This window comes from Giraffa tippelskirchi, chromosome 4 (assembly GCF_054371585.1).
Source record: "Giraffa tippelskirchi isolate mGirTip1 chromosome 4, T2T-mGirTip1v1.2.pri, whole genome shotgun sequence".
In the NCBI taxonomy this organism is placed as follows: Eukaryota; Metazoa; Chordata; class Mammalia; order Artiodactyla; family Giraffidae; genus Giraffa; species Giraffa tippelskirchi.
Window position 1 is genome coordinate 21,105,753 of NC_137278.1, and position 17,576 is coordinate 21,123,328.

Here is a 17,576-nt window from a genome sequence, read left to right on the forward strand (position 1 = left end):
ATATCTTGCCGATATCTAAGTGTACAGACTGTAATTATGGGAAAACCCTACGAATACATGTGTATAATGTATTTTTTTTCCTAATAGTTATGTAAGTTTCTATAACACTCCTATCAATATTCATCATTTCTGTCCACGTCTTCCTTCAGTACCACCTCTTCTAATGTCATGCCCTCTATGTTGATCATGGCCCTTAAAAACAACTGAACTCTGCTTTAAAGGATAGAATAATTCTTTGGGGAAATTTTGTCTTGGAGGTTAAGCACAGATACCACGAATTTTGTAAAACTGTTCTCTCCTATTGCTAATTCTGGAGTCTCAAAACTAAAAGGAGCAGGACATTTCTTTTTCCCAGGCTAGAGAGTATCTTTATTAACAAGTTCACATGTGCTAACACTTCCTGGAGTTCAGTGACTGCAGTTCCTGGGAGACAAGAAGCAGCTTTCATCAAAAATGCTCTACTTGGCTCTGCAGACCTCTCTGAAATTAACTTCACGTGTTATCCAGGCCACCCAAGGTTGCTATGGAAACCAATATGTCAGCTCAGCAAAAAATAAAGATTTGGAAGAAGTCACTGATGCTGCAACCTCCTTTTCAGTATCTTTCTCATTCTCTCTTTGTGCAGGCAAGTGTGTGATTGTGTGTGTGTATGTATGAGAGCGTGGGTGCTTGCATGTGCCTGAATGAAAGCTTGGTGTCAAAAACTACACTGTCCTTTTCGAATGAGTGTACGTGCAGGGTTGGGATTCCTGAGCTAATCTTAACTGCTAGGGTAGGGGCTTCTTCTGACAGGCACCCCAGGCTGGGGAACCACAAAGAGAGTACTGCCTTTCTAAATAGACTTCAGAGAAGAAATAGTTATGTAAGGAGAAATAACCACCATCAGTCCTGAGGACTAAGCCACATTCCACAGAAAGGAAAATAAAAAACTGCGGTCAGTGTTTTGCTAATGTCTCTGCTGTTAAAACAGAGCCCCAAGCCAGAGCCGGGGAAAACATGTCATTCAGACCTTGGAGGAGGCTCGTGTAAAAGTCCCTGTTTGGGCTTGGAGGGGGAACCCACCCAGGCAGCACAGTGGGAAATCTTTCCAGTGTTAGAAATTCCAGCTGGATGCTGCAGTTGCTTTGGGCTCAAGTTGGGAATGAGGTAGACTAACGAGAGAAGCCCAGTTGCAGGCTTGTACTCACTCAGGCTCTCATTCACTAGGATGTGAGATGACTGAGCTCTGGGTTCTCGAATGTTCTTAGCTGCTTTATATACACTCTGAGGTTGGAGAGCAATGCAGCAGGTTAAGGTTGCTCAGATATTCAGGGTGTGTGTTGACGTGGGCAAAGTCTGGAACTCAAATCCCTTAGGGAGGAAATAAACTGAGCATTGATTGCATCCAGGGGTCTGCCCCAAAGTGTTTCAAACACATTATATAAAAGTTGTTCTGTTCTCACAGCAAGCCTGAATGCTGACAGTTTTACATACAGAAACTGAGATGCAAAGAGGTTAGATAAAATGTCCAAGATCTGATCTCAAGCCTTCAGGACATCTCCAGGCCTGTTTTTCTTTCCACTTCCCATTATAACACATTAACTCTTACAGGGATACATAAAATTATAAAAGTGCCGTGTAGTTGCACACTGCTCTTCCAGCCTAGGCACTTCCTTATGTGTACAAATGATTTCAGAGAGCACTGTTAGAGAAAGCATTAATAACTCCACAAGAACCAGTCTTTCCTATTGGGAAACTGAACACTCCATTTAGGATGAGTCAGGAGGAGAAAATTAAAATTTAATTTCTTTCTTCCCTCCTTTCCTCCCCACCTCCTGCCTCACCTCAATAATTCAACATGTGCCTTTTGAACATTTGTTTCAGCCTCTGTGAGATGCATCTGGTACACTGAATTTTCTGAGATTGAAAGGCGTTTCCAGGACAGGTTGTGGCTTCAGAGTCTTCCTGGACATAAACAGCTTTGTCACTGGCTTTTGCGGATGGACTTCCCTCACTTTCTTGGTAGCTTACCTTTGCATGTAAAAGAGTATTCAGATTTTCTTTTAGACCTCTTTCTAGATATATCATGGCAGAAAGATGTCAAGCTATTTATCTTTTATTTCACAAATATGTATTGAAGTGCTGGCCTTAAGCAGACTCACCTCATGGCACTCATAGATTCAGAGATCTCTGCCCTTGTGAAGTGTCTCATTGTGCCACACGCCGGAGAATTGATGATTTGAACTGTGGTGTTGGAAAAGACTCTTGAGAGCCCCTTGGACTGCAAGGGGATCAAACCAGCCAATCCTTAAAGGAGATTAGTCTTGAATATTCATTGGAAGGACTGCTGCTGAAGCTGAAGCTCCAATACTTTGGCTACCTGATGCAAAGAACTGACTCATTGGAAAAGAACCTGACGTTGGGAAAGATTGAAGGCAGGAGAAGGGGGTGATAGAGGATGAGATGGTTGGATGACATCACCAACTCGATGGACATGGGTTTGAGCAAGCTCTGGGAGTTGGTGATGGACAGGGAGGACTTGTGTGCTGCAGTCTATGGGGTCACAAAGAATCGGACATGATTGAGGGAGTGAACTGAACTGAATGTTCTAATCACAGCAATAACTACCATAATTAGTATATACTGGGAATCTTTCTAAACACCGCTTGTATATTAACATGAATATTTCTATAATGACCTAGTGATCGTGATATTATTATCATTGCCAGTTTACAGATTAGAAAACTGAGGCCCTGGGAGTTAAGTGCATACTATTTGATGTAAACAAAGGAACTTAAACATGAATGGATATAGTCAAAATTCAAGAGCTTCAAATTCAAGCCCTTTTGAAATGGAAACCATCACAGTATGCTGCCCCTAGAAGCCAGTGACTGGTAATTCTAGCAGAGTTCCGATGGTTTTTCATCTAAGACTCGTCATTTTGACCTGTCTCCTTCTATAAAGATCTTTTTGTGAATGAAATTCTATCTAGAAGGTTCTTTTTCAGGAACAGTGCTGCAGAGAGGCCAAGAAACTGGATGAAGTCAGACGTGGGGTAAACCCATGAGCCATGCCTCATCCTGAAAACTTTTAAAACTCAAGAGCAGTGAAAGGTTTCTTGGATATAAAAATGCTCATTTTGTTGTGGATCAATGATACATGAAATTAGAAAATATTCATTAAACATTTCCTCCCAATGATTGGAAATTCTAAACCATGTCTCTGTCTTTGCCCCTGTAACTAGGATTTCCTATCAGTGATGTAAACAGATCCTTCATGGCTTGCAAATACAATTCCTTCCACAGTGGATTCACTAAATGCATAATATGTATACATGCATATCTTTTACTAGAAAGAACAGCGTGGTGAACATTGGGTTCCAGCACTTGTTAATGTTCTTTTTCTCCAAAATCCTTTACACAAGAGTATCCTTACTATTGATGGCATACTCAGAACAGAAGGAAAATGACACTAATATGTCATAGTGGTGTAGGGATTTTATTTTCATCACTTGATACTATTATCTTTGTCGTGGTCACGCAGGTCAGATATTTCTACAAAATGCCACTACAGTGCAATTGGATTTGGTATCAAGGGGATTTTTTCTTCAGTTGGATTATTCATTGCAAAAACAAAAGCAACAAAAATTGCAAAATTGGCATTGCATCATCAATTTGTCCTTTGTTTACTGGTTGTCTACAAATCTCTAAGGAAAAGCCAAAGCAGCACATTCAGATACAAAGTAAAGATTCAGTATATGTTGTCTGAAGGGGCTTCCCGGGTGGCACTAGTGGTAAAGAATCTGTCTGCTAATGCAGGAGATGCAAGAGATGCAGGAGATGCAAGAGATATAAGAGATTCAAGAGATGCAAGAGATACAAGAGATACAGACCCAGGGTTTGATTCCTAGGTCATTAAGATCCCCTGGAATAGGACATGGCACCCCACTCCAGTATTCTTGCCTGGAAAATTCCATGAACAGAGGAGTCTGGTGGGTTACAGTCCATGGGTCTGCAAAGAGTCAAACATGACTGAGCGACTTAACACACACATAGTCTGAAGTCAGGAAATAGCTTTTATAACTAAGCAGAAAATATGTACAAAATCTGAGATTATGATCTCTCACATTTACTGATAGTGTAGAAATACTTTTCCACTTAAAAGTAAGCAGGTGGATGGAAATGAAACATTTAGAAAAAAGTTTCTAAGGTACTGAGCTGCAGAAATGACATTCAGAATTATTGGTGGGCCATTCTCTATAAGAGCCTCTCTCATCTCTACTGATACTCTCGTCTGGGAATCACTTTGGCTGCCTTTTGAAGGCAGAATTCTCCATCTCCAGAATAGGGTTTCTATCATTGGCCACGTCTACAGGGATTTGCCATCCTCTCCTTTTCTTTCTTTCCCCAGGGACTCAGAAAGTAAGCTGGGGACATATGAGGCACTTTTGTAACATAGTCATTTCTTAAATAGCCTGAAACTTATATCCATGTAATTACTTACAAATATCCCCTCCAGACCAGAGGTATTGGTTTTTCATGCATCTTGAGGAAGCCTTCTAAGAGTTCTGCATCCCAAAAGCCTTCCTCCTGCCTCTGAATTTGAACTTGTTCACTAGATGCTAAAGTTCATGAGAGTAGGGTCCATACCCTTCTTTCTTAACTATTGTTTTCTCAGAATCAAACACAAGTGCACGTTGTTACTGCTGAATCATTACCTCGTGAATAAAGGAATCTATGATGCCCACTGCCTGCATCACATTTTTGGAGGGTGGTTGGAGCAGTATCATTTGGTGCAATATATGTCAGAGGGTGATGAGTGACTTCTGGAGCTAACCATGCCAGGCTAGAGCATTGTGGTTGGAGCTGCTGACACAGACATTCTCTATAGTCATCAGAATTTTAAATGTCATGGTCGAGAAGGGCCAACTCAAACACTAGTCTACCTAATTCGAAACAAACATTTAATTCTGACTTTTGCAAAGCACAACCATGAAGATATTTTATGAACTGAACTATATAAAAATTTCTATGTATTTTACTCAAATGTAATTATAAGTAATACGTAAGCATCCAATACAATAAATTCTACTACTAACTTGTCATTGAGTCTGAAGTCCTCAACTGAGTGTGACTTTTGTCCTTTGGGGGACATTTCTAGAGACATTTTTGGTTGTCCCCAGAGGGAAGAGGAAGCGTATATGGCAATGATGGGCGATGATTCCCTGCTGTACTCAAGACAGCCTCTACCCCCACACCACAACAAAGCATTGTCCAGTCTAAAGCTGATGAGATCGGGACACCCTGACCAAACGTGGCTGTGACCAAGTGCCTCTCCTCCTCGAAGTCCAAATTTGCTCTCCTTCAGTGTTTCGGACCTTTACTTTCAGTCTCCCGTTTTCTCCTGGTCCTCCTCTGTGCTCGCTGCCTTTGAGCTCATGGGTAAAGTGCCCATGTCTCTGTCGGCTCTGGTCTTATTCTCCAAGCCAGGCAAACCCACTCGTTGTTGTGACCGAGTCATCTTTGACAGTCATGCTAAATGTTTTCTTCCCTCCCGTCTGCATCTATCCCAACTTTATTTGCTTTCAGCAAACTGACCTTTGTCTATTTTTTTGTTATTTGGGCCCTAAATTCACTCTTTGGACTTGACATTGCCGTTTGGTTTCCTTAGTGATAACTTTTTGAGGCTTGGTCGTGGATAGCTGGAAACTCCAGTCTCTCCCCCACTCCCTGCCCCCCACCACCTTTGAGAGAATTCATTACCCTGACACTAGTCTCACACCCACATCAACTCATTTGGCCAATTATTAGCCTAAAGTCATCTGCATCCCCAATAAGTGGGTTCAAACTCCCTTATTATTGACAATGGCAGAGGGTTTCAATTCCTACATACCAGAAGCACTGAAATAAATGTGTTCATTGGAAACTGGAGAGCATGGCCTTGAAATCTTGAGGGAAACTACACACTTGGTTCATGATTATTGGACAGGAATAGATATTAGTTAAGAGCAAGTGAACTATTCAGACTTATTTTGCTTTTGTCTGGTATGTTTCATAGTGTCTTTTGTTTTTGAATTTAACTTTTGGAACATTAAACCAAAGGGCTAAAATGTGCAGAATAAATGAAATCCTGTTTTAATAACTTACCCTCTCATGCCTACTAGTGTGATACCTGGCAGCTTCAAAGGACTATGGTGAGCAGGAAGCTCCACACCAATTCTCTTGGACTACTTGACTTCTCATCACAGGGTATTTAGTAAACTTATTTATTTGCTTATTAATCAATAGTTAAAAATTCTCAGGACATAGGGTGGGTGACACAGACTACAATGTCCTATATAAATATTTTAATGGTCATGACTTATGCAATTGCTTAAAGGTAAATTTAAGTGTGATATTTGCATTGGGTAATACCAGGTATATTTGCTTCTTTCAATGTGCAGTTCTAAATGCCAGATGCAGTATATTTGCTTTTTAACTTTTCATTACAACTATAACACACAGTAAAGTGCACATAACTTAGTGCATTTTTACTTCATTTTATTGCACTTGCTTGCTTTAAGTAAACATTTCCATGTAACCAACCATTACTCACAAAATACAAAACGTTACATAGAACCCAAAATTCTCCCTTTTGCCACCTTTCAGGTATTACCACACTCTAAAAGAAAACTGTGCATTAACCTTTATCACCATAGAATAGTTTTGTCTGCCCTTAAACTTGTAAATGGAAACAGACAGTATTTTTCACTAGATATATTGTCTATAAGAGCAGTTTTTGTAATTATATGATAAACGTTTATTCTTTTTCATATACATATTTTCAGTTCTTGCTTTATTGAACCAACTATCATCTTCAGTGGAATTTTTGATAAGAACATTTTCTACCCCATCTTTAGCAACATTTTCATTAGAAGTCAGTTCAGTTCAGTCCCTCAGTCGTGTCCGACTCTTTGCAACCTCACGAATCACAGCACGCCAGGCCTCCCTGTCCATCACCAACTCCCAGAGTTTACCCAAACTCATGTCCATCGAGTCGGTGATGCCACCCAACCTTCTCATCCTCTGTCGTCCACTTCTCCTCCTGCCCCCAATCCTTCCCAGCATCAGGGTCTTTTCCAATGAGTCAACTCTGTGCATCAGGTGGCCAAAGTGTTGGAGTTTCAGCTTCAACATCAGTCCTTCCAATCAACACCCAGGACTGATCTCCCTCAGGATGGACTGGTTGGACCTCCTTGCAATCCAAGGGACTCTCAAGAGTCTTCTCCAACACCACAGTTCAAAAGCGTCAATTCTTCGGCACTCAGCTTTCTTCACAGTCCAACTCTCACATCCATACATGACTACTGGAAAAACCATAGCCTTGACTAGACGGACCTTTGTTGGCAAAGTAATGTCTCTGCTTTTTAATATACTATCTAGGTTGGTCATACTTTCCTTCCAAGGAGTAAGCGACTTTTAATTTCATGGTTGCAATCACAATCTGCAGTGATTTTGGAGCCCAAAAAAATAAAGTCTGATGCTGTTTCCACTGTTTCCCCATCTATTTTAGGTATGGAGACAGAAAATAGAGAATGCACTTACTAAGCCATAAAGCTATAAATAGGCATGATGAAATCAGAATTCTACTTAAAATAATTTTTAGTGATAACCATTTGGTAGTCTTACAACTCCATAGATGCAAAAATTACAAATCTACACAATAATGTTACAAATCTACACAATAATGTTACAAATCTAAAACCTAGCTAATGGAAGAAAATTACATTTTCATTACATTAATAGATCAACACAGTATATCAATACGACGAATACATCAATGGAATATGTGCTTTTGTCATATCTCTGAGAAGCATTTAATGGCATGGAAATGTTCTTTCAACTGGATAATAAGTGCCAAAATGTGGAATGCAAAGCTGAATACATATGTGTGTATCCTGTACTATATGATACCAATTTGTTACTCTTATAAACAAATCATTTTTAAAGATATCAAACAGAGAGATATATTTAACTACAGTTATTTTAAGATTGTGAGTTGCTGATGGGTGGTTAGAATTTATAATTTTACACTATCCTGTATCTTCTAAATGTTATTGTTAATAAATGGCAGCCCACTCCAGTACCCTTGCCTGGAAAATCCCATAGATGGAGGAGCCTGGTAGGCTACAGTTCATGGGTTGCAAAGAGTCAGACAGGACTGAACGACTTCACTTTCACTTTCGTTGTTAATTTTGATAGTGTAGAGCTAATATTTAAGGTGTTTTTCTTTGGGATAGGTGGCCTGTCATGTCATCTACAGATATTGCTAATTTGCATCCTATTCTAGTGTATGTGTTTGATGTTTCAGGTCTTACTATGTTGGCTAGAAATGCAGCAGCCAACTAAATCTATTTCCTGATTTAAATAAAAGTGCCTGCAGTGATTCTCTATTAGGTATGGCGATCAGTGTGGGTTTAAGATATGTATTCCACAAAATGTCTGTTCAGGTTTATGATGTCATTTTGCTTACTTTCTGTTTGTACTCAGTGATCAGTGCAAAGAAATAGAGGAAAACAATAGAATGGGAAAGACTAGAGATCTCTTCAAGAAAATTATAGATACCAAGAGAACATTTCATGCAAAGATGGGCTCAATAAAGGACAGAAATAGTATGGACCTAACAGAAGCAAAAGATATTAAGAAGATGTGGCAAGAATACACAGAAGACTGTACAAAAGAGATCTCCACGACCCAGATAATTGCGATGGTGTGATCACTCAACTAGAGCCAAACATCCTGGAATGTGAAGTCAAGTGGGCCTTAGGAGGCATCACTACAAACAAAGCTAGTGGAGGTGATGGAATTCTAGTTGAGCTATTTTAAATCCTGAAAGATGATGCCGTGAAAGTGCTACACTCAATATGCCAGCAAATTTGGAAAACTGAGCAGTGGCCACAGGACTGGAAAAGGTCAGTTTTCATTCCAATCCCTAAGAAAGGCAATGCCAAAGAATGCTCAAACTACTGCACAATTGCACTCATCTCACACACTAGCAAAGTAATCCTCAAAATTCTCCAAGCCAGGCTCCAGCAATACATGAACCGTGAACTTCTAGATATTCAAGCTGGTTTTAGAAAAGGCTTAGGAACCAGAGATCAACTTGCCAACATCCGATGGATCATCGAAAAAGCAAGAGAGTTTCAGAAAAACATCTATTTCTGCTTTATTGATTATGCCAAAGCCTTTGACTGTGTGGATCACAATAAACTATGGAAAATTCTTAAAGAGATGGGAATACCAGACCACCTGACCTGCCTCCTGAGAAATGTGTATGCAGGTCAGGAAGCAACAGTTAGAACTGGACATGGAACAACAGACTGGTTCCAAATAGGAAAAGGAGTACGTCAAGGCTGTATATTGTCACCCTGCTTATTTAACTTAGATGCAGAGTACATCATGAGAAACGCTGGGCTGAAGGAAGCACAAACTGGAATCAAGATTGCCCAGAGAAATATCAATAACCTCAGATATGCAGATGACACCACCCTTATGGCAGAAAGTAAAGAAGAACTAAAGAGCTTCTTGATGAAAGTGAAAGAGGAGAGTGAAAAAGTTGGCTTAAAGCTCAACATTCAGAAAACTAAGATCATGGCATCCAGTCCCATCACTTCATGGCAAATAGATGGAGAAACAGTGGAAACAGTGGCTGACTTTGTTTTTTTGGGCTCCAAAATCACTGCAGATGGTAGACTATTGCCATGAAATAAAAATATGCTTACTCCTTGGAAGAAAAGTTATGACCAACCTAGAAAGCATATTGAAAAGCAGAGATATTACTTTGCCAACAAAGGTCCGTCTAGTCAAGGCTATGGTTTTTCCAGTAGTCACGTATGGATATGAGAGTTGGACTATAAAGAAAGCTGAGAGATGAAGAATTGATGCTTTTGAACTGTGGTGTTGGAGAAGACTCTTGAGAGTCCCTTGGACTGCAAGGAGATCCAACCAGCCCATCCTAAAGGAGATGAGTCCTGGGTGTTCATTGGAAGGACTGATGTTGAAGCTGAAACTCCAACACTTTGGCCACCTGATGCGAAGAGCTGACTGATTGGAAGAGACCCTGATGCTGAGAATGATTGAAGGCAGGAGGAGAAGGGGACAAAAGAGGATGAGATGGTTGGATGCATCACTGACTCAATGGACATGAGTTTGAGTAAACTCCAAGAGCTGGTGATGGACAGGGGGGCCTGGCATGCTGCAGTCCATGGGGTCTCAAAGAGTCGGACACGACTGAGTGACTGAACTGAACTGAAAGATTGTAATTTGACATTGCAGTTCAGTCAGATCCTTTAAAATAGTAACAATTAGTTTTGACTTTTGTGAACAGTATAGGCATAACACTGGAGAAGGCAATGGCACCCCACTCTAGTACTCTTGCCTGGAAAATCCCATGGACAGAGGAGCCTGGTAGGCTGCAGTCCATGGGGTCGCTAAGAGTCAGACACGACTGAGTGACTTCACTTTCACTTTTCACTTTCATGCATTGGAGAAGGAACTGGCAACCCGCTCCAGTGTTCTTGCCTGGAGAATCCCAGGGACAGCGGAGCCTGGTGGGCTGCCGTCTATGGGGTCGCACAGAGTCGGACACGACTGAAGCGAATTAGCAGCAGCAGCATAGGCATAACACAGGAAAATAGCATTATAGGATAAAAATACAGAAGAAACTAGAAAAACTAGAACTCATAACCTCGTCAGAGATACCCAACATTAAAACTTTTTCCCCTGAGTACAATCGCTATGCATGTATGTGTGTATAGTTTTACAAACTAACACTTCACTAACCATTTATAATTTTATATTAATGAATATTCATCTATATTGATTTTTAATGGTTAACTCTTTCCTTGTACAGTTGTACCATGACAATTAGAAAATTTCATAAAGCAGAATACTAAGATTTCATGATTCTAGATAGAGGATGAGTAGGGTGAAACCCCACACCCTCCATATAGTGCATGGATATGATTCTTATGTCAGTGTACAGTCAAGCCAGGTTCCAGTGGGACAGTGCAGAGTATGAGGGGGCACTTTGACTCTCTGTCTCCTTTCTGATATTTGCTCTTTGGCCTTGGGGTCCTAGTTCAGGCATCTGCAATCTTGGTATTTTGGATCTGAAGTCAGTGCTTGACCTGGGTCCACAGGTTGTGAGAATAAGTGTAGAAGCACATTTTTCTGGGGTGTTCTCATGACTTTGCAGTCCCATGGACTATGGATTTTCAAGGGGACTGACCAATGTATATATTAAGGATCAGGTAAAGAAAAATTCTTTTGGGATCCAGCAGATCATCAACTAATGTTCCTATGTTGATTATTGTTATTGATTACTTCCAGAGAAACTGTTACTTCCAGCCATCACTTAAACAAAGGAATACAATTTGGGGAGAATTTGGTTTTTTTGAAATAAAAAAGCCTATTAAGAAATGCTTTTGAAATGTGTATTTGTTGTTTGGTTTGTGTTATGTGCTTTGTTGTCTTAGAGATGTGTGGGTGTGCTTAGTCATTAAGTGGTGTCCTTCTCTCTGTGCCCCGATGGTCTGTAGCCCACAAGGCTCCTCTGTTCACAGGGTTTTCCAGGCAAGAAAACTGGAGTGGGCTTCCATTTCTTCCTCCAGGGGATCTTCCTGACCTAGGGATCAAACCTGTGTCTCCTGCATTAGCAGGCAGATTCTTTACCACTGAGACGCCCAATGTAGTCAAGATACAAGTGGGTGTGGATGATTGTTATGTTGATGAGTGAAGATTACATTAGTAGCAGTTATAGAAAACAAAAATAATTGATGATATTGGCCCAATATAGTCATTCATATTATTTTCTCCTCCTGCTGAAAAAAAGGAAAGTGCAATCGCTCCTGGTGTTTACCTTCAGAGTGACTGAGCATTCAGTCCTAGAATTCAATTCCTCATGTTTTTCTATGAATTTCTCTATAATATCTACATACTATTTCATTTTCCTACAGGTACTCATGGGGCCCCCGGGTATACGAACTACACACTTGCTATATACTTTTATATCATGGCAGCAGTAGCAGTTGGAGCAGCAGTAAATGTTTATCAAAAGTCAGATGTTTTTTTCTCATGCTAGAACACTCTATTCCCTTCTGCAGAAGTGACTATACAGGATTAAAGAGAAAGTCTTAAATATATTCCAACAGCTAAAAGTTTTGTTTTGATGTTTTCCCAGCACATTGAGTCCACTTGCCACTAGGAATAGGATGAAAGAGAAACAAGTTAACAAGTAAACAAGTTAACAAGTGAGCTAGCCTGAGGGTTTACCCTACATGTCAATATATTGTATCACATTAAAATTGCACAGTGACCTTGTGTGTGTGTGTGTGTGTGTGTGTGTGTGTGTGTGCGCGCGCGCGTGTGCATGCTCAGTTGCTCAGTTGTGTCTGACTCTTTGCAACCCCATGAATTGTACCCACCAGGCGCCTCTGTCCATGGAATTTTCCAGGCAAGAATAGTGGAGGTTGCCATTTCCTTCTCCAGGGGATCTTCCTGACCCAGAGATCAAATCCATGTCTCTTGCATCTCTTGCATCTCCTGCATAGGCAGATAGGCAGATGGATTCTTTACCACTAGCACCACCTGGGAAGCCCAATGACCTTATAAGCAAGTGGTATTATAAACATTTTTATAGATTTCAAGACGGAGGTCCAAAGTTATTATGTAACTTGCCAACTTCTGGACAATTCTATACAATGAAGAGAGGATTTTAACCCAAGTTCCTCAGAACCCTCCAGCCATATTTTATTCTACTACCTTTTCCAATCTCTGAAAACTGTGAGAGGCATTGATGGATAACCTGATAGATAAGTGACTGTGACAAAGGTCATATCACAATCATTATATCATCAATGGTAGTTTTCCAAACTCAGGGATCTTGTGCTTTTAGTGTGATCATGGGCATGTCAGTTACAGTGAAGTGTCGTGGACAGAGGTCGAGGTTATGGCCTCATCAATGAAGAGCATGAGCATGAATTTAATTCTATCCAACCCAATGTGATCCAATTCAATTCAGGCTAAAATTACTTTTTTTTTTTTTGAGCATGAGTTTCATAGTCAATCATCTGCTGGGTTTCTGTACCAGAACAGAAAAGAAGTACAGGTGTGAATTTTATCTTTCAGAATCTTGTCTTTTAGCTAGGGATACAACTATTAACTGTGGAACAATTAACAGACAGTTTCATGTCAACCTGAATTAATGATAGCAGCAAAAGCATACACTGAATCAGGTAAGTCAGGACTGGATGCGAGTTTTGATACTTACTAACTCTATAACTATAGAGCATTTTCTCATGTATTAATAGACAACGAGAATAAAAAAAATATTTACGAGATTTTTTTGAGTGCCCCCAAAACCCCTCCTACTACGTTAGACGGAGAAGGCAATGGCGACCCACTACAGTACTCTTGCCTGGAAAATCCCATGGACAGAGGAGCCTGGTAGGCTGTAGTCTGTGGGGTCACTAAGAGTTGGACACGACTGAGCAACTTCACTTTGACTTTTCACTTTCCTGCATTGGAAAAGGAAATGGCAACCCACTCCAGTGTTCTTGCCTGGAGAATCCCAGGGACGGGGGAGCCTGGTGGGCTGCCGTCTATGGGATCGCACAGAGTCAGCACAACTGAAGCAACTTAGCAACTACGTTAGAAGCCCACTTTGATCCAATATGAGCCATGGAGCTCAGACTCTTTGAGAGGATTGAAGCAAATATGGTGGTCACGTTTTTCTTCAGATAATTAATGTCATCCCTGTATTTAGTTAGAGGTTGAGACACCTCAGAAAATAAAAGGAACCGAGACTTTGATTTCCGGGTTTCGAAGGCAGAAAGTTAGCATGCTGGGCTGGATTTGTTCCGTGTAATTCATAAATCCTTGGAAAGGAGAACATGTATCTGGCAAAGTAGAGATGATTAGATACATATATTTTGGTCGAGGTATCTTGGCAGCATGAACTGAAAGGCTCATGGAACTTGGAGCTGAGGCATTTTGTTCTGGGGCACATCCGACCGAGGGTTCTCTCGGGAAGAGGGAATGTTTGTCTAACACCTTAAGAAGCCATATAGACTTGGATTATTCAAGGTTTATGGACTCCATCTGTCAGCAGAAAGAGGTGGCTCAGTAATACCAGTGGCAGAAGTTAGAGGGAGAGAAATCCCAGAACTGGAAATTCAGGAGAAATACCCTTTTATGTATTTTTAACTTTATTATTAGTTTTTCCATCCTGTTTCAGACTCCATTAGCAGAGACTGCATTAGAGACGTGGTTCCCCCACTGGTTGTGGGTCTTCAAGCACGAGGTTTTTTCCTTGAGCACCGCCTGGATGTGTACCCTCGAGTCCACAGCATCGAACAAGCAGATGACATCCTTGTCCTGGCCACTTGTTCATCTCTCTGGCTCACAAAATAGCAGAGGTAATGAACTCTGTAAAAAGTCTGGGAATTTTGGTAGAAAATAAGTTGTAACTCAGATCACAGTTTTTAAAATGAAGGTGCAGAGGACTGCATTTGCACTCAAAGGCGCCTGAAACCTAAAATATATTGAAGACTTAGAAAAATGACCTAGCACTGAATTGGTCATTTTAAGAATTCTTGTCATTTTGAACCCAAGTAGAGGACATTCTTTGAGGGACTTTCCTCAGGCAGCAAAAGCAGTGTTAATCAGTGGTCTGTTGTCTTTGTCATAAGAGTGCTTGTGGGATATCAGATTCCTTCACAATTTATTAGTTGTTTACAGAAAACACTGCAGGAAGAAATGAGCAGCTCTGTATGTTTATATCTGAAGCCACGTGGCACTGGTGGAGGGTCACCGTGGCAAGACTCTAGAGAGCCTTGACTGTACATTTAAATACGTGACATAGGGTGGCTTGGAATCTGACCCTTGAGAAACCCCACTCAGAGGGTGGTCAAAACACAGAAGTGTTCGACCCAGGTGTTGACCGTGAAGTCTTCACATCAGAGCCCCAGGAAGTGGGGAGTGACTTTTTACCCTGTTTACCCTCAGTGTAGTCTGTTTACCCTCAGTGTACACTAGGCTCTGAGCTAAGCACTTCTCATGTCATAAATGTGCCTGGATTCCATCTGTTCTTTTAAGCCCATGGTCACCTGTGCACAAGACTCTCACCAACGGATAAACGGGAGTCATGTGTGCTGACAAGCTGTTCTCAGCAGACAGGCTTTCTTTCTCTCCCTCTCTCTCCCCTGCTCTATCCTCTGCACTTCTATCCCTGTTTGGTGCCTAACTCCTGATTCTTACTTTCTCTTTCAGAGTTTCTTCTCTCTTCATACGATTTTGTTACTTGGTCTTAATGTGATTCTAAGATATTCCAAAATCATGCATCTTCTCTCCTTTTCTTGCTCTTTTCCCTCAGAAATGCTGCAAAAGGATAATCTCCTCCAAGGCTGGGAGTGGGATGGGCCTGACTTTGGGTGAGTGCTCAGGCAGACTTACCAATATGCCATGTGTGTGCTATGCTTAGTCATGTCTGACTCTTTGTGACCCCAAGGATGGTAGCCCACTAGGCTCCTCTGTCCATGGGGACTCTCCAGGCAAGAATACTGGAGTGTGTTGTCATGGCCTCCTCCAGGGGATCTTCCCAACCCAGGGATCCAATCCAGGTCTCCTGCATTGCAGGTGACTTACCATCTGAGCCACCAGGGAAGTCCAAAATTTATTGGACTGTGCCAGACCTTTAGTTGCGGTGTTTGGGATCTAGTTCCCTGATCAGGGATCGAACCCTGGGCTCCTGCACTGGGAGCACAGAGTCTTAACCCCTGGACCACGGGGGAAATCATTAGGGGCTGGAATTCCTGGTATCGAGTGCAGTGCTAAAGTATCCAGGATGGTAAAGTGAGTTCACTCTTGTTGGAGAGGGTAGTTTTCATTCCTCTTAATGAAAGTAAGTTCTTTGTGGATGTCAGAACATTGCTTCCTCCATTCCCCATTCCATCCTGGAAATCTATACCAGCAAACTCCAGCACAGGCTTAGGACTAAATGGTGCCCTTAGAGGTTGTTTTATGGTCTAATGAGATGATAAAGCAAAGATAAAGATTAAAAAGATAAAGATAAAGCAAAGAGTGATTAATGCTTTGAAGAACAACCTAGGATGATATGGCATGGCTTGCCTAAAAAGGGAGGCACTTGGCCGGAGGAGAATGGAGTAGATGTCTCTTAAAACAGGACAATGAAGTCAAAACCTGAATGCAATGACCCAGTTCAAATCATGCTAACCCAAGATAATCTTCCTTCCAATGGGATGCCTACTACAGAGGGCAGAGTCACGTCTTAGGGTTCAGTTCCTTGTTGTAAACTGAGTACCCCAGGCTACATTCGATAAATGGGTCTCAATGTCCCAGTTTTAAGCTGAGGGACTGTAAAGTAGGCCTCTCTCACCTACCTCATAGGATAGCTGATACAAAGTGAAGTAAGTTATGTGTGACTTAAATGGAAGAAAATTCCCCAAAAGAGGGAATATATGTATATGAATAGCTGATTCACATTGCTGTACAGTAGAAACTAACAAAACATTGTAAGGTAAATATACTCCAATGAAAATTTATAAATAGAATATAATGATGCAATCAAAACTATTTGCCCATTTAATGAATTATACAGTGTTACCTATTACAGAGAATGAGGAGAATATATTTAAGTATTAACTGTGTGCAATGTCTCTGTCTATATGTTAGGGGCTTTATACATGTTCAAGTCCATGTCCTCTGATCCTTAGACCAATTCTGTATTACTAATATTAGTTCCTTTTTTAAGATAAGCCAATTTTTCCCACAAGGAAGAGCTGAAAAATTCAGAGATCTGGCTCAAAGCTTTCTGTTAACTCCTGGAGTCCCCACTCTCCTATCCACTAGTTTTCAGATTGTGTCAATCTATTGGCAATGAGTGGATTCTAGAGTATAATCCTAGATCTGGAATAACAAGGAAATGGTCATTGAGGGTGAATTTCATTTTGTTAAAGGGGATCAACACAGCGCCATGAGGATGACTGAGCAGTGGGCAGGTGAAGGAGGACCTCAGGAACATGAAATAGAAGAAACCTGACCAAGGGGGTGCTGTGTCACAGACCACTGGGCCATCAGCTTAAATTTACAACAATAATATAACAGTGTTCCATACCACTAGAGCATCCTATCTCACTCTTCTTCTTTCTTCCATTTTCCCGTCTGCTAAAAGCACCATGTCCAACACTGTTTAATATTTCTTAGAGAATGTACCTTTCTGATTGATTAGCCCAATGAGACACTTGACAGCCTTCCTTTGCACAGACTGTACACTGGGTACTGAGGGACACCCACTCCATGCTCTGGATTTTGCCTCTTCCTTTCATCACTGAGAAGGACAGAGCTGTTCTTTCCGGACACTTGCAGAACACAGTTGCAGACTGCACATCCCTGTACCTGTCAGCATCGGCAGGGGAGTGACTGCCGCTTATCTGATGTTGAGGCAGACATCCAGCCCAATCATCTGTAAGTATCAGTCCCCAGGAGAACTTCTGCTGACATTTTAGTTTTTATAGTTTTAAACTAGAAATTAACAAAGAT